Source organism: Macrosteles quadrilineatus, unplaced genomic scaffold (assembly GCF_028750875.1).
Source record: "Macrosteles quadrilineatus isolate MER2022 unplaced genomic scaffold, UCM_ALF_1.0 Scaffold_2__2_contigs__length_208266976, whole genome shotgun sequence".
In the NCBI taxonomy this organism is placed as follows: Eukaryota; Metazoa; Arthropoda; class Insecta; order Hemiptera; family Cicadellidae; genus Macrosteles; species Macrosteles quadrilineatus.
The window spans coordinates 23,567,796-23,587,286 of NW_026542595.1; the positions used below are offsets into that span (position 1 = coordinate 23,567,796).

At 34.1% G+C, this 19,491-nt stretch overlaps 1 protein-coding gene across 6 annotated transcripts in view; it reads right to left on the bottom strand.

Annotated features, from left to right (window-relative positions):
• The window catches only part of LOC128985378 (desmoplakin-B-like), a 412,041-nt gene extending 399,444 nt beyond the window's left edge, over positions 1 to 12,597 (bottom strand). For all 6 annotated transcript variants that reach the window (XM_054404818.1, XM_054404815.1, XM_054404817.1 and 3 more), the window contains exon 1: positions 12,526 to 12,597. The gene's annotated coding sequence lies outside the window, so the exon portion shown is untranslated. The remainder of the gene's footprint in view (positions 1 to 12,525) is intronic.
• Between the last annotated feature and the right edge of the window lie 6,894 nt (positions 12,598 to 19,491).

The following is a 19,491-nucleotide window of genomic DNA, read 5'->3' on the forward strand; positions in this document are numbered from 1 at the left end:
AATATTAAGCGATGGAACAGAGGTAAATGTGCAGATTTTAAATGATGTGCTAAACAAAGATACAGGTGAAATTAAACTTTGTTATAAACTGGACCCTTCTTTTTTAACACTAAAAGGAAATTAGAGACAACGCGTTGCTACTGCTAAGGCCGTATTTTCTAGAACTACATCTAAGGCCATTGAAATGCTAACAGGAAACAAAAGGGCTGCAGCCTTTTTTGAGATGATTGATGCCTTTACTGACGTAATGAATAGTAAATCACCATACCCGCCAGGTTCTCATCCAATGAGAGCTTCCTTTGGTATTGAGCAATATTATGAAGCACATAAAAAAATATTAGATGGTGTAAGAGTAGAAATGTACGGGTTAAGAGTGAAAGGGAAGAAAAACTTACTACCCTTTCAAAAGGGGATCATCATGTCGATAATATCATTGATTGGGCTTTTTGAGGGGTTGCAAAAATCAGGATTAAAGTACATAATGACTAGCAGGTTAACTCAAGACCTGCTTGAAAGTTTATTTGGCCAAATTCGAGGTGCTGGTGTGTTTGCAGACCACCCAACAGCAACAGAAGTCATCTCACGAATAAAAAAAATCATGCTTTCAAACAAAATGCCAAAACCTTCGCCTAAAACAAATATTGAAGTGGAGGGCGAAACCAGCTTGGATGTGTATTTGACAGCGGAACTCATCCAGTCGGCTTTCTCTCGTGATGAATTGTTAGAAATATCAACCCCTCCAGAAAATACAAACGAGGATGAAGCTGATCTGTTGCCTGATTATGAGGTGAGTGAGCAGATCGACCCAGATACGAAGTTGTCAACAAGGAGCTGGGCCGAGGAAGAAGCTCTTTCTTACGTAGCTGGATATGTTGCGTATAAGTCCAGGAAAGTAGACCCATCACTTGGAACAATGAGTAGAAATGTACCTGAAGAAAGTTTGGACAATGAAGCGTGGCTGAAGACCTTATCTCATGGTAAACTAACAGTACCTTCGGAAGAGTGGAAAAAAACTATACAAAAGTTTGAAATTATATTTTTAAATTTTCACGGAGAAGGAAACTCTTTTTGTAAAGATAAACATGTAATAGCGAACCTGAAAAAGGTTTTAATTGAAAAGTTCCCGCATATCTGCAAACAAGCTATACACGTGTATGCCAGAGTGAGAACATTCATAAGAGTAAGAAGTGTCAACAACAATTTGGACTCTAAAAGAAGGCAGATAAAAAAAGCTAAAAAGTGGTTAAAATCGCAAAAGGAGAGATGTGCGGAAAATCAGTAAAATGAGACAGTGAGTATTACAACTAACTATAAGTCTAATACTAAACAACTGTGTTTTTTACATATTATAATATAATAGAAACATATTATGTTTTTAATATAGCTTTGGTTTACACAATTGGGTTCAGCTTTAAAAACAAACAATTAAGTATTTATTACTCTATTACTCTACCTCGGTTGGGAAGTGAGATGTTATAACTAATAAACACAGTATATTATTATTTGTTACAATATTATATTACGTTATATATATCTTATTTATGAATATAATTTAATGAAAAAAATGTAGGTGGCTTCGTGTATTACTGAGGTACATTTTATATCAATTTGAAATTCACTGAATATGAAGGTTTGCTGTGTTTTCTTCAAAATTGAAGTTTAATAATTTTGTATTGTGTTTCAGGCAGACACTTGAAAAAAAAACTCATACAGATATGAAAAATACATATGAAAACAAGTTGTTATTAGTAACAAGTTAACAAGTTGTAAATAGTATTATCATTTGTAAAGTATACATGTAAAATTGTATTTACTCATTTAAATAAACAAGTACTAGACCCAAACAGAGCGCGTATATTTTATAGTCCAACTAATTTAACTACTGTACTGTTTACAGTTACAGTTTTAATCAGTTGTTGTTCAAGTTAGACAACAACTGAATAAAACTGTGTTTTTTAACATCAAATAAATATATTACAAGTATTTAGCAATTAGACTTATATTTATTTACTGTATGGTGAAACTTCGAGGATGTTATAAACATAAACATAAGTACAGTTATCGCTTGAACCATTTAACCATAGACTTACCAACAAGTATGTTTTATCTATGATTTAACTAACCACACCTTGAATAAAATCATAGGGTTACCACTTCTTGCTAAAAACAAATTTCAAATAATTAAAACAAAAAAACAAAAAACCTAGCTGGGGACAACAATTATTGTAAGACGAACACTACTGTTACAGCCGGCGGGCGCGAGCATAAGTTGCGTCTTGCCGTGTTCTTATACCTAAATGTCTGAAGAAACCAAACACTATAGAAAAAAATAAGAAATACAAAACTAAATTTGGTTATTTCTCTAAAACTTTTCCACTGACGAAACGACTCTGACCAAAAAATAAAAACTTTCCCACAGAACAACTTTTTCAAGTCTGATTTTGAAAACATAACTAAATAGGTCTAATAAAACCTTAATAAATAAATAAATTACATTATTATTAATTTTTAATTATTACCATAGCTTTCCTCAGACTCTACACTGTAAGCGTACAAAGTTTCAAAAATATTATTTAACTATTACTGTTAATAATGACCGTGTATTGGTCGCGGAATTTTACCGTGAATTGGGCTCGCGGTTCAATCAGGCTAGTGACGTCACGTGTCACGTGACCTGGGTGCCACGCCGGCAGTAGAAATGGCGCAGCCCTTTAATGTAGTAGCCCTGAGTAGCTGGTACTTGGTACTAACTACTATCCCCGACCCTGGTATGGAGTAGGGGTCTACGCTTGTACTGTTGAGTGTAGAGCCGTCAGGCCCACTACAATCACTCGTTCTGCAATTCACTTAATAACCTATGAAAAGTAAAAGTTTAATGCATTATTCGTTTGGATTTTAAAACAATCTTAAACCCCGCGCAATTTTCAGAAGGGTCCCATCGTCTATTTGAATTGCTTGTGTAAACTAATTTTGTGTATGGTTCTTTTTAGCTTTTCTTTAGTTAGCTAAACTAACTGTGTGGGAATAATAAATTTAAAATAATAAATAATTTTAGGTAGTGTTTCTATTGTTTATTTTGATTAATAAGTATATAGCCAATCAATATTGATTGACCCCACAAAAGCTCACATCAGCACTTGGAAAGCCTGATGTATATAGTATAGTATAGTATAGTATAGTCTATACCACTTGCTGTGTTGGTATAGTATAGTATAGTACATTATAGTATAGTATAGTATGTATGTGTCATATAATAGTCTTGGATACGTAGATTAGCTTATGCAAATTTTACCTACCTTGTTTTGTGACAACTGTTAATATATGTAGTATAGATACTTTTATTAATGAGTTAATAAAGTGTTAAATTAGTCTAATTGAATGTAAATCGACCAAGTAAACTACAAATACTTCTCGAAATATAAGCCTCACTCGTAAATCTGTCACCATATAAATTCACACCCATTTACGCCATGAATGTAGTTTAGTTCAACTGTTGAATGTGACGTCATAGACAAAATCTCTCAAACTATTAATTGTTTTGCGAAAAAGCCAGACATGTATTCCAGCCACACACCGATAAAACACAATTTTATTGATTATTCGCCCGTTACTACTTTATAATCAAGGTACAAACTGCGATTCTTGCCTTAAAAAAGACAAAGGTACGGCAATGAAATCAAGAATTTCAATATGAGATTTATTTACTATTATTTAGTTGTAGGTTGGGTCGATATTCTCTCTTGAACATTGCTACTGTAATTTTAAGGATTTGTGATCAATGATCATGTACTTGCAGTGAGTGGAGAGCTCTCTCAAGCTACTCTAAAACTGTTTCAATCTAAGGGTAGGGGTTTTGAGAGGTGTTGATTACTTGAATAATATTACAAAGGTAGAGCTGAGTTGAACCATTGCCATGGGACATGTTGTCGGCTGATAGTGGATGTGGTCAATGCGTTCATTGTGGTTGTGTGGTTGATGGTGTAACTGTAGTTGCTGTGGGTTTGGTTTGGTTGCTGACAATAGTGCAGCAAATGCTGGGTTTTATTGACTGAGATTACATTTGCATTAGTGACTACTGTATCTGAGTCGCTTAGTATTGTACACGTAATCAAGTAGTTTTTGTTTCGTCATTCCTTTAAGTGGAACCTGGAATCCCAGGATTTATTTGAACACTGGCTGTTTGTAGTCGGAATCCCTTGTGTAAATACTTATGTTTAGCGTAGCGACGTGTGGTTGCACGGGTGATGGGTCGCAGTCGCACTGTTTATAAGCTAAAACCAGCGCTTACACATCGGGCACTTCGCCAGCGAACCAGCCAGAGTCTACATTTCTAACATATCACTTGCAGCTAACTAACGTTAAACTTACTTGCAGTAAAAATATCTGCAATCAAAAGTCCATCCACATCATCAACAGGAGTGTAAGAATTTAGGCAACTCTTTGATATATTATTTTGATTCTTCTAACCAGCTACTGTATATTTCTTTCTATTTTAGCGCTGATTTGAGGAATGCCTTACATGCTATTGATAATAATTTACCGTAACCTGATCCTTATAATTTTGACAATTCTGTATCAGACGTGAAAGACAATAAATTAACAAATATTAAGTAGGCCTACAGAAATCTCGATTTAAGATTGTTATTTTGGTTAGGTTTGGATGAGTTTTCAATTTGTTGTAAACAGGGTTGTTCGCTTTTAGTTAGCAAATAGTGATTACGATCAATGGTGGTTTACGGTAGTCTTTCATTGTGTTACTGTTTTTAATGTTCATGTTCTCTCTGATTGTATAGTGAACCCCCTATTAAGTATAGTTAATTATAAATTTTACGTTCAAACTCTTTATTTTCGCATCATAAGATGTCCCCTTGTAAATACCGATCGGTAAATGTGTATGTGTTTGTGTCTTGTGAACTGTATATAGTTTTTACTAAACGACGTCCAATGGACTGAACATTTTTGACTGGAAGCATGATGATAGCACAACGTCGTGCTGAAACCTAGGTCGCAATCGACTTACTTTGAACTGGAGACTGAAGGTAATTAAACCATTATATTCTTTATTTTCAGTTTGTAATTTGTTTGTTCAAACTGTGAAAGTATTATAGAGACTGACTTGAAGGAGAGCGTGTAGCAACTGACAAGTTGAGTACTTTCACAGTTTGGGTAAGGCTATGGCCAGTCTATGGACTGTTCATTTACTGTATATTTTTGTCTTTTGCTTGGAAACATATTAGAGAATCAACTGCTGTATGTGTTTACAATGGGGATTGTTTAAACTATGTAAACCGTTGGGTAAAAGTACGTATAGAATAGTTGAGAAATATAACTCCACAAGTACATTCTTAGAGACACATACTGATATGACACTTGATATTACTTCATCTATGATATTACGTAACAGAACTGACTCGCAGGTTGGATGTGATGTGACTAGATAAACGTTGGGCGGAGAAGTCCTGACCTGTACACACGTCGCACTGTCTGTCACTGCCTGACCTGCTGTCTATCAAGTACGAGCTTCGTCACTCACTCACTCACTACCTACAGGGTGGCCGAAAAGTCCTTTTACACTAAAGGTAAATTCAATTGGTGTTCATTAAAACCATAGAAATCTATTTTAATCATAAATTTGCAGTGGATTAAACCAAGTAAACATAATTTTTAGTCCAAAACATCGGCATGCATACCTCCATTGTCTCGGCAAAGCTTGACTCGACTTTAAGTTTGTTACCTCATTCGTTTCAGCATTTCTGAGGTGACTCGTGCAAAGGCCGACTCTTTACTGTGTGTTGCCCTATTCGCACGCGTGCTAGGGCTGTGGCGGTGGTTGGGACGGGAAAGTGGGGCTTCATTCTCTCCCCCCACTGTTGCCTTACTACTCACATACGAATATTTGCTGATCAGTCATGTTTATAACAGTGTAATTTGTACTTCAATATTGTGTAAAGATACTTTTCGGCTACCCTGTATACTGACTTGCTTACTAAACTGATTGTAATATACAAGTTATGATTACTTTAGATAAAGCGCAGCAACTCCACCTAGCTGCTCAATATGAATCCAACATGAGAGCAGATTGGTGTAAGATTGTCTGTGAAGCTTTGTTAGCCAGTACCACTCATTCAAATGTCCAATGATCTAGGGAGATGAGGCCAGTCAAGGAACTACAGACCTACCGGCGGCATTTTTATTGTAAAGTAAGCATTATGACCACTCATCAACTCAGCTGTGTTGCATCTTTACACAGCAGTTATCACCCAACATCACATCTTAGACAGATAACGTCAGCCCTCGCCTCGGCTTCCACGTCTATGTAGTATCCTGGACTATATCCGCTTGACGCCAAAGGATTCCCTCGTAATTAATCTCCAATCCCGATACGCGTTCATTATTAATTACTTTCCCAGAGTACGAAGAGTGCAGTTAGGGTGACCCGGATGTCTATGAATTGACCCCGGCTAATTAAATAGTAATATTCCAGTTGACGCGGAGGTTATTTTTGGCGCGATTTTGCAAGCTGCTGCCATCGCTTAAATTACCTACAGGCTACAGCACAGACGACTGCGAAGATATGCGATTTGTTTGAACAAATATTTGTTAACTTAGGATTAAACATCGTCTAGTTACATGTACTTTAAACTAAACCTTTGGCCAGTCCCCAGGTAGGAGTGCCAGGTTCCTTAATACAGAGTATAGTTCTGTTGTAATCAACAACATATAATGTAATATGATGTATCAACATATTACCTGCAAAACACGTTCATCGTTGGCTATTATTGATTGAACGAATTGCAATACATGGCTTTTATTTAAATCAGATATATATTTTTAATATTTTTAAAATAAAGTAGGCAATACTAGTACAACAGTACTAGCAACAGTACAGTACGGGCGAAGCGTTGCTACATCAGATTTAAACCTAATATGCCGAGCAGTTTGAGCCACGCCGTGCCAGGCTCAGGTTCGTCGATATTAGGTATTTTTGCTACATTTATAACAGTCCAATGTCAACGATTTCGTGTCCAACTTGACTTTACACAACACCATTTGCATGTTGCAAAGAAAATATAGTAATACGATTCACTAAGTGAACAGAGCTATTTTGTTGGTAATGAAGCCGTCGTACCCTAATCTTTCCTTAACTAAAATAGCGAAGTCTTAAGTTGAGAATACATTACAAATACATTTCAAAGTCCTGACGGGTTTTTTGTTACCATCCTATTACAATCAAATATTTTCTATACGATCCTTGTAATTTTTGTATATACCATTATTTATACCTATTATTAATCTCATTATGTTAGTCTTGATATGAAACGGATGTAGTAAGGCTTTATATTTAAGAGGGTTCCACGCTCCACCCGCCGGCTCGTTACCGCGTAAACATGGTCCTAAAAATAATGACCTCGTGGCATTATTAAAGTGTTTATTGAGTTTAAAAACTATGCACCAGATGAACTGAAACTTTGTAATTGTTTCTTTAAGTACTTACAAAATCATTTTGCAAATCCGTAGATTAGTCTTATTCACTTGTGATTTTAACTTCTAAATAATAGTAAAAAATTATTTTTCCCCATCAATTGCAAGCTCCGATATGTTAAGAGCATAAAAAGCACGCAATCATTGGAAACAAATTAGTTTTGGAATGTTGAGAGCTTGTACAATAGAGGCATGTTCAACCCCAAATTATATTCCAATCTATATAGTCCACCATCTCGAATTGACTTCAGGCTGCCGAGTAGAACCCACCTAACTTAATATCCTGAATAGTTTTGAAATTTGTTATCACAATATAATATTTAAAATGTTTTTTCGCCATACTACAGCAAAAACAGCCGATTTTAATACAGCTCGGGTCGACAAGAGTCACTTTACACCATTTTGATGAAATGCACTATTTTTTATCCACTTCATAAAAATAGATTTATTGGCCGACATTTTTTAATTTGAGTTAGTAATTAATTTCACTTGTAAGATGGCGTTGTTGGATTGTATGATTATGGGTTATCCCACACTTCACGTATAAAGGGGATTATTGTAAAGGAAGTGTTAGCTTTGTCCTTGCGTATGGTTATAAACTGCAAGATTTATAGGGAAATTCGCTACAAATTTACATTCGTTGGACGTTTTCTGTAACAGAACGGTCCAAAACTGATGTATGTTTTTGTTATTTTTTTAGAATTTATTAATTACTCATAATATTATTGAGACTTTACTTATCACTAAGTAGGCTATTTAAAATCCATTTTCATAAACGGTTTCGTATCGTTTACTATCTGTCCCTCTACATCATAATATTTAACATTAAACCTAAATCGTAAGAATCGGTTACGTAGGACGGGCGGATCAGGGATGTTCTCAGGATGATGAGAAACTCCTTATTGAAAATGTTTACACATGTATAACCACAGAAAACATACTAACTAACTAGCAGAGTACCCGTCCTTATAACTTCTTAACACTATTTAATATCATAGAACCAACTTGTGTAGTTGAAACAGCTAACAAAATTCTTTTATTCCTTTTAAATATGAATACTCATAAGCGGAGCCCGAAAGGATTTTTGAGATAAGAATATGTCTCTATATATTAATCGGCAATGTGAGCTATCGTCATACCAAATTTCAACCCTGTAGGTTCAGTATTTTTCGCGTTTACTTGTCACAAACATCCACCCATCCAAACTTTCTCACTTTATAATATTAATAGGATTAGTATTATAATTTATCACTAAGATTAATACGCCTTGTTAAACTCCAAGCCTTATATGCGTGCAGAGTAAGTATAATTATATGCTGCATTCATAATTTTCTTAATCTTTATACATTATATTTGTTAGAATTTCAGTGAGACTCTTTTTGCTCGTAATTATCCCTTTGACGTTTATGATCACTTATATGAGATTAAGCAGATTTGATTTATGAAGTGGAATCTCTGAACAGAATATACCTAAAGAGATATTTATAAACCAATAATCAGTAAAGCTTTATGGTAATTTATTTGTTTACAGTCTCTAAACCACTCATGAAGGCAGATAGATAATCAATTTATGTATATATAGCTACATAAAAATCAAAGATGTTACACAGTAACTTGACTGTAAATCAAATGTTTATTTTATAAACAATAATTAAATTTGTTTTGAACCACTGTTGTAGGTGTATGACCGGCGCGGCGGATGAGAAGCCAGCCATCAACCTTGAGAGCTTGTTGCCTCAATTACAACCATTTATGTTTCTCTCAGATACGTCATCGCCTAAGCTGTCCAAGACAAAAATCTACTTTTGCAAATTGCTTTGTACCAGTAAACTCAAGTTACTCAAAGACAATATAAAATTAAGATAAAACTGCGAACAAACAATTAAAATACAGTTCTACTGTTGTTATTTAATGAATTGAGGATGAAATAATTCTTGATTTTTATTGGTTGTTCACGCATATGTCCATTATAGTCCAGGCAAACTAAACAAACTTACATAGGGACCGTTAAAAAAATTGCAAGAAAACATTTTATGGTTTTATTTTGTAGAGTTGGGTTTGCAGAATGACATACTAAAAGTTGCCAAAAATCGGTGCACGAGAAAACCACTAAAATCACAATTTAAAATGGCGGCTAACATTGGACAAATTAAAAAAACATATTTCACATGCATTTGTTATGCACATTTTTCGAGATATTGACTTGGGACCACCGCCTGTATTTATTGAGTGGTTAGTACTTCATTTTGATAGGGAACATGTTTTTGGCCGCCATCTTGGATCCGCCATATTGGACATAGATAATTTTTTTTCAATGTAATGATAGTGTTGTGACACATCATTACCAACTACATTTTTACACTGATTTCAATGCCGAAATCCGTTTTTAAATATATTTATTCATTTAGAAGATATATACAAAAGAAAACTCTGCACCATACATTTCTTATGGACGTTTCGTAGTTTGATATTTTTTTTAAAATTATTTTTCTTATATCTCCAGTTCTTATTAACGCGTGTAGTTCGTTCTAGGCTTAAAATATTCAGTAATGTAAGGGCTTTCATTTGAGCTCTTGATCATTAAAATCAGACGAGTTAAAGACCAGCTACAAACCTCAGAACAATATTAAATTTAACTTTTTATAAATATATTTTTATTAAAAGATTTATAACTCGGGTTGTTAATACGTCACCGAGTTCTTTCTGGTCTCAAATTACTCAGTGAATGTTTAGCTTTGATTTTATTAATCGCTAAACAAAATCTGACAATTTTAAAATGAGTCATGGTTCTTAATTTAACATTTAAAATGTATTAATATTGAAATTTGTCTTTAGTTAAGGACATACATCCCAAACCCTAATAACTTCCGGAAAGTAATCCATAGCTAAAATAAAAGTCAATAATTTGGCGAATTATTTAAGACTATAAAGAGTTTTGGGAGCTATTTAGAATTGGGGATATGCGTCTTTAACTAAAGACAAATTTCAATATAAACACATTTTAATGTTAAATTATGGTCTATAACTCATTTTAAAATTGTCAGATTTTGTTTAATGATCAATAAAATTAAAGCCAAACATTTACTGAGTAATTTGAGACCAGAAAGAACTCGGTGACGTATTAACAACCCGAGTTATAAATCTTTTAATAAAAATATATTTATAAAAAGTTAAATTTAATATTGTTCTGAGGTTTGTAGCTGGTCTTTAACTCGTCTGATTTTAATGATCAAGAGCTCAAATGAAAGCCCTTACATTACTGAATATTTTAAGCCTAGAACGAACTACACGCGTTAATAAGAACTGGAGATATAAGAAAAATAATTTTAAAAAAAATATCAAACTACGAAACGTCCATAAGAAATGTATGGTGCAGAGTTTTCTTTTGTATATATCTTCTAAATGAATAAATATATTTAAAAACGGATTTCGGCATTGAAATCAGTGTAAAAATGTAGTTGGTAATGATGTGTCACAACACTATCATTACATTGAAAAAAAATTATCTATGTCCAATATGGCGGATCCAAGATGGCGGCCAAAAACATGTTCCCTATCAAAATGAAGTACTAACCACTCAATAAATACAGGCGGTGGTCCCAAGTCAATATCTCGAAAAATGTGCATAACAAATACATGTGAAATATGTTTTTTTAATTTGTCCAATGTTGAAAAAAGCCGCCATTTTAAATTGTGATTTTAGTGGTTTTCTCGTGCACCGATTTTTGGCAACTTTTAGTATGTCATTCTGCAAACCCAACTCTACAAAATAAAACCATAAAACGTTTTCTTGCAATTTTTTTAAGGTCATATCCTATATTTACCCGACTATTAGATATTTTCGTGTTTAAGTAGTGTAATTGTATTTCCTTTCACTTGGAAAGATAGTCCTCTGTACCTGAGGGATAATCCCCCTACTGATAAAACTAATACAATAGATGCTGTACCGAACCATCGGACCTTGACCCGAATTTATAGAAACGAAAATAAATAAACTCATTAGTGTATTTTGATTTCATAAACGTTTTACATAGGCTCTTTAAATAAACGTATTGTATTAACCAATATACAATTCACGGGATTGTTGAGACTTTTGATAATTATGACATATTTTATTACCACCCATTGACTTTTTCATAAGGGAGTTTGAGGTAATGCCTATGTTGCAGTGCTGTAATATATTAGGAAAAACGCGGCTTTTTCATATTACAAATTAAATAACTTCTTGATCAGCATTGTACGTGTTATTAAATTTACGGAAAGTAAATAAAAGAAACGTCTTATAACACTTAAAACATATATTTATGAATATATATATTACGAATATTATATAATATATACATAATATTCATAATATTTATATTATGAATATATATATATATATTTATAAATATATGCTTTAAGTGTTATAAGACGTTTCTTTCATTTACTTTCCGTATTACAAATTCTATGGCAATAACAAAAATTTTGATTGATATTAAAATCTCATTAGGAGGCGGTTACGGTAACAATAAGCCTATGAGATGATTTTTGATGTGTGTTGCTGCGTCTCGAAATCTTTTATTCATAAGACAATTGAATACAACTGGTCAATCAAACTTAAATATAAAAAATGGTAGCATAGTTTAGTTAAATTGACATGTTATTTTACTAATTTTCAGCATTATAAGCTTTGGCTCTAACAACGCTTAAAAGAGAGTTTACTATCACTTTCAAACAAAAACTGTGCCTCTCAAATCAAATAAACCAAGTAATTCTGATCAATGTTGTGGGTAATACACGTCGTAAATATGCCGACCACTTCATGTATTATAAACCAATATTTTTTTAAGCAAAACATGTTTTTAAATAATGGATAAATATATATATATATTATATACAGTAAAATAGTTGTTTACATGTTAACTAAATTCTCCAATTGTTAACGTAGATTATTTTTCTACTAAATAACACAGCTAAAAAAACAAAATAGCAATTAATAGATAACCGTCAAACGTATGAAATGTGTACGTACACTGTACAGTGTACAAGACTAGTGTTTACCTAGTGCAGTTGTGTCCAAGATGTTAGGGTCCGGCAGCCGTACGGAGTCAACACGGTGAACTGACAGTAGGCCTACAATACACAGAATGCACCCCACTAGAGGCGAGGCGGCGCGCGACGCTGCGTGTATTTCTGGCACCGACACACAGCACACTTCTATATTTAATTATTGCTTTATTGTTCAGATAAATTGCCACTTAATTCTTTAACGTCTGAATGAATAACTGTGATTACTTTAGTTTTGTCTAGTTGATAAACATTTGAACATTTTAGTTAAGTAGGCGAAATTAATAATTCATCAACGGACTTGACCGTGCTATTTACGCTTCATAAAAAGCGCCGATTATGATCAAATAATAGGTTAACTTAAATACATTTAAAAATACAAGTGTGTCAATAAATACCCCAGTCGTGGAAAGCCTGCAGACTAAGATAATTTTTGGTACTTTGGTATTAGAGTGAAAATTTAAAAACGTACGTTTTCAGGAAAAGCACTTTGCAAATTTTTTTCCCCTTTTTTCAAAACTTTTATTATTTTTTTTATTTCATTAACATTTGAAGTTTCATCAAATGTCCATGGTAACGCAATATCTTTGGTAGTTTTCTTTTTAAAGAGCATCTTTAGTAGAAAAACACAAAATCCTGTCACGACCATAAAGGACGTTTAAATGAATATTAAAAATAGTTAATATTATTTTTATAACTATGTTTTGCTATAAACTAATTTACTTTTATGACCATTATACAATAAAAAGGTCACTGAGCTTTTGGTATATTTGGTCTTTCTAGAAAAAAATTTAAAAAACTCAAAAAATAGAAAAAAGCCAATAAAATCTTTTTAAGTTTGTATAACTCCGAAAAAACATACTTGAGACCCGAAAAATCGTTATGTTTGTATAGAGGTGTGCTTCTTTTGTGTATAAAACATTGAAATATGACGATATTTTAATTTTTGAAATTTGTATGATAGAAATCATAAACGTGATGGTCAGGGACAAGCGGTACGGTCGTGAATTGTCTGGAATAATCTAAATCTTTCTAAACAATCCTTCAATTATACTGTTAGTTATAATAAAACTATGTGTTTCAATTGAACTAAACTGTTCAATTTACAATTATATTAAAGTTATTGTCACGACCAAACACACTATAATCCATAAGGCTGGATTGGTCGTGAAAAAAACCGCGATGGTCGTGAAACTTTGGTCGTGAAATTACGTGTTATTTGGCTCTGTTCTGGCGGTAGCCCTGCACTTCATGTTCGAGGATACAAAGTGGACTTCTAGGTTAATCTAGCAATTGAAATATCTTATAAACAAAAATTAACACCATGTCTACTTTGTCGAATGACTACGTACGGTCATGGACACACCAAAATTACAAAAAACACAATCTTTCCTTTATTAATCTTGTAATTCATCCTTTCAACTCAAAACGACCGGCACTACAATCCTGACGTACACCCCGAACTAGTCTCTAAAACCAACTGACTCCATCGACGCCAGGCTTGCCACTGTCGTGCTCCAAAGTTGAAAATTTTTCCCAAATGGTCGTGATGCCAAATCGAGGGACGGACTTTTTTGTCATGGTAGTCAGTCTGCAATGACAATAAAATTATAATATGCTCCTTTTTTGTAAGTTTAATAACCATTGATGACATAAAAATATGGCTTCATATATTTCGGCATGAATAATTAGTCTAAAAACAGCGTGAAAGTTGGAAAATGTACCCTAGGGACACGTCATGGTCGTGAATTTCGAGACTTATACGAAAAAAATACCTAGAACCTATTTAAAACCAAATAAATGTGTGTAACATGTTGCCTCCGTCCCAAAAAATATTAAAACACATAATAATAAACTACAAATCCAGTATCTACAAAGTAAAAGGCCAGGGACATGAAAACGTACGTTTTTAAATTTTCACTCATTATAGAGGCCACCCTATACAGCGCGCTGCGGCGGTTTTTGTTAGTTGGGTTATCATAAATAGAAGGTATGACTCATCTGGTATCGTTCGATTCATAGCGAAACGAGGAAAGTCCTAAAAACATATTTATGATAACCCAACCTAACATAACCGCTGCAGCGCGCTGTAAAATATGTGGCCTCTGTATAATACCTAAGTGTACCTAATTTTTTATTGCTTTATAAAGTTTTGTAGTATTGTAGTTTTATTGTAGTTTACCAGGAATTTAGATTTATTCTTAAGATTCACAAGTATGTGTAATTGGATAATCTTACAATGTTTTCAATGATTAATTTATACTTACCTTCGTCTCAATTAAATTGTTAATCTCTGTATTTTTTAGCGAATTTCCAACATTCGGGGAACAGGGAATAATTAAGCTATTATCGTAAGTCTCATGGTAAGACCTGGACCCGGGACCGATTTCCTTTTTCGTTTTGAGGTCCCCAGAGGCCAAAAACACCATCCTTCAAATTCATATATATTTATATATGTGTCCGTTAGCGCGATAACTCAAGCAAATACGAATGTGCCGCTAGAACGTGCTCAGTATTCATCGATTTGTTGCCGTCGTCGACTCACCATCTGTTACCAGCCATGCAAACGAAATGCTACCAATTATGAGAGCCACTTTTCAATATGGGTAAAGAAAACAGTTCTGAAATCCAGCAATTTTAACAGAAAAAACACATTTTTTTTAAATCCCCAGAACATGTTTAAAACACAGAAAAATAACAGAACAAACTCCCCCCGGATTCCGAGAATTCTCCAGAAGTTGGCAACCCTCCTGGCTCCAACTACAGTACCAGCTTGTCATGGCAACACTTGCTAGCTCTAGACGCTGCAGGGGTGTGCGCTGAAACTACACGGACACTATATTATGCTAACCGCAGCACTGCTGTTGGTCTATATTTAGTTATTTTGTATATACTAATATTCTGTACGTTTTTGTACGATGAAAAACACCCTCAATCAGCTGACTAAAATTTTATAAACACAAGCAAAAATATTCCTTCCACTTAATTTTTACTAAAATACTTAAATTAGTGTTATTTATAATAGTTTTTATCAAATCTTTAACAAAATAATGCATTCTAAATTTCATCCAAGTGATCAACTTTATCTTTAAAAGTAAAAAATAACAGAAAAGGATCAATACCATTGGCCTTAACCTCAATCAAGAACCTTAGAATGGGGACTGCAGAATATTTTTCAGTTATAAGAACAGAGAAGGATGGAAACTGCTTATTTCGTACTGTAAGTCAACACTTATTTCATAATCAAAATAGCCATTCTAAATTACGAACTCAAGCAGTTCAGTATTTAAATAAACATTGGGAAGAAGTAAAACCATTTGTAGTTGATGAAAGCAAAGCTTCTGAGAAAGATAAATATATTCAACTAATGAGGAATGATGGAACATACGGCACGTCCCTTGAATGCCTTGCTCTATCCCAAATATACCAACTTAATTTTCATATATACCTTCAATCTACAGAACCAAGAATAATGACAAGAACGATAGCTATGAGGAAGCCTCCAATAAAAATCTCTTCTGGTGATAACAATAAAATAATAAATTTATTATTATCTGGCAATCCTGTGTCTGGACATTTTGACCTACTTATTCCAAAATCTAAAACTTGGGAAATAGATACAGACAGCAATTATAGTGTAATAGATTCAAAAACTAATCAAAACAAATGTACTGAATGTGAGATTAGTTTCAAAAGTCATGCAAGATTCCTCAATCACTTGAACAAAGATCATTCTAAAAAAATTAATGATTCATTGACAACTCTTAATCCACCCAAACACACCGAATGCAGATCTCCTGATTATCTTTCAAAATATTTCGAAGTAAATCCAATACAATCCTCTGAGGATCAAGTACCATCTATATGGTTGCCTCGTTGGGAAAAGATCGTTACTCTTAAAAGATTGCAATATAATTTGCCAAATGGATCCATTGGAGACAAATTTGTACAATTACTAGCGGAAGAAATATTACTGCTAGCAACTGGAAAAGAAACCTCTGAAAGAGTAATATGTTTCATTGCTGTTATTTTGCAGAGAGAAAAAATGATAAAACAAACAAAAGACATCAGAAGACTAATTGATGGAAGAATTAATGAGTGGAAGGAGGAGAGGTATGATGAGCTAGTAAATGAGGCCATCCGATGCGATAGATCTTTAAAGAACAAGTGTAAAAAACTTGATGCAAATGAACAAAAACAGTTTACAGAAACTTATTTCAACAGACTTGTTCAATGTGGAAAAATAAAAGATGCATCAAGAGTAGTAAACCAAAATATGGTAGGAGGAATCCTTAATCCTAATGATTATATCGGTGACACCAACACTACAGTTTATGATTTATTAAAAGAAAAACATCCAGACCAAATAATTCCAAACAAAGATTTAATAAAACTACCTGAAACCATGAGTGAAGTTCCCAAACTAGAAAACACAGAAATAACAGCAGAGCATGTTGAGAAAGTAGCAAGACAACTTCATGGAAGTGGTGGCCCAGGAGGAAGCTCCTCAGAAAATTGGACGGATTTCTTGTTAAGACATGGAAAGAAAAGTGCGCTTCTTAGATCTTCAATAGCCTCTTTAGCCATGAAATTAAATGGAGAAATAATACCTTGGCATAAAATAAGAGCCTTAATGGCAAATAGATTGATAGCCATCGACAAATGTCCCGGAGTGAGACCAATCGGAATTGGAGAATGCCTAAGACGGATCATAGCTAAATGCATGATAGTAGCATTTGGTGATGATGCAAAACATGCTTTAGGTACTAATCAACTATGTGGAGGCCTAAAATCAGGCATAGAGGGAGCAATACATTTTATGCAAACTGTTATGGATGAGAACTTTGACAATACAAATGAATGGTGCATGATATTAGTTGATGCTGATAACGCCTTCAATAAAATTAACAGAGTAAATGCATTGTGGCAAGCAAGATTACATTGGCCTAAAGCTGCCAGATTTATTTACAACACTTATCAATGCAACGCAGACTTGATAATCCCTGGAACTAGTAAAAAACTGTTCAGCAAAGAAGGTGTCACCCAAGGTGACCCTTTATCGATGATTTTGTATGGATTAGCAACTCTTCCACTAATTCAGGAATTAAAAAGAATGCCAGATGTTTTTCAGACCTGGTATGCAGATGATTCATCTTGTCAAGGATCCCTTAATAATGTGATACAATGGTGGCAAAAACTTAAAGAAATTGGTCCAAAATATGGATACTACCCTCAAGCAAAAAAAACCAAACTAATTTGGAACCATGATTTTGAAATTCCCCAAAAAGTTATGAAACAAATGGAGGGAATTGAAGTTGTTCATGGCAGCAAGTTTTTAGGAGGCTTTATTGGCTGCGAGGAAGAAAAGAAAAAGTTTGCAACAGAAAAGATCAATGCTTGGACCCAGCGTGTTGAAAATATTGCTGGGATTGCTGAAAAACACCCTCAATCAGCCCATACTGTTGCTACAAAATCATTACAAGCAGAATGGACTTTTTTCCAGAGAGTAGTAAAAGTTGAACCAGAAATGTTCAGTCCAATCCAGCACACTATTAGAACATCACTTTTCCCCAATCTGTTTGGATTACAAGAAGGCCTATGTAAAGAAGAGCATGAATTACTTCATCTAACAGTAAAAAGTGGAGGAATAGGGATGGCTGATCCAATAGTACAATCTAAACACATATATGAAACGTCAAAAAGAGGGTGTGAAGTTCTCTTACAATCTCTTGCATTAAAAACCTCTTTTGAGTTCAGTGAGCATGAAGATGCTTTAAAAAAAGCATTAAAATTCCATAGAGAACAAAAGAAAACTGAAGAAAACAAATTATTAAATGAAAATTTAAAATATTTTTCACTACAAAGGCAAAATGTAATTCTACGAAATGCTGACCCTAAATCAAAACATGGCAGCTGGTTATCCTGTGTACCATTGAAGAAATTAAATTTAGACATGTCACCCCAAGAATTTAGGGATTCCCTGGCACTGAGATATGGTCGGACACCGATCCATTTACCAACCAAATGTGATGGCTGTGGGAAAGAATTTAATACAGACCATGCCCTTACATGTCCTGTAGGTGGCCTAATTATCAAACGACACAATGAAATTAGAGATGCTTTAGGAAACATTATGGAACAGGCATGGGGGAATTGTATCAAAGAACCCCTTATAGCAGAGAATAGAAATGCAAACGGGCCTGCAATTAAAGCTGACTTGGCATGTAGAGGGGTATGGGAGACACAGAGGGAAGCATTATTTGATATCCGTGTCTTAGACACCGATGCTCCCTCATATGCTTCCAAACCTCATGACAATGTCATACAAAATGCAGAAGAAGAAAAGAAAAGAAAGTATATTTCAGCCTGTGAAAGCCGGAATGCCTCTTTCACTCCTTTGATAACATCAGTCTGCGGAATCCTAGGCAAAGACTTTCAAACACTAATAAGAGCACTAGCTGAGAGATTGTCAGAAAAATGGGTTAAGCCTTACAGCCTGGTAGTTAATTGGATCAGAACGAGACTGACTTGCTCAATTTTAAGGGCAACAAGTATGTGCCTGAGAAGATCTCGAAAAAAATGGAGATCTGCTCGAGAATTCGAAGATGGAGCAGGCATCCAACATATTTATTGAAAGAATCAAAATTTTTTGTAATATCTGTAAATTTAGATTTATTTGTCTTGTAACTATCTCTATATTAAATTTCTGTGTATTGACCTACCTCACATAATTTGTTTTGGGTACACAAATTGTGTTTCTCAAATTTATTATTTGTTATAACATAAGTATATTCATACTTGGCTTAAAATACCTACATTCATATGGTTGCCATTCCTATGTGTGCAAGTCTAGATTTGTTTCAATGGATACCAAGCCTGGAGCGACAGTCCCGCGACAATGGAGTCGCAGAGCTGTCTCCTCCAAACTGGGTCCGGGAACAACGGTTGCAACAGTTGCGG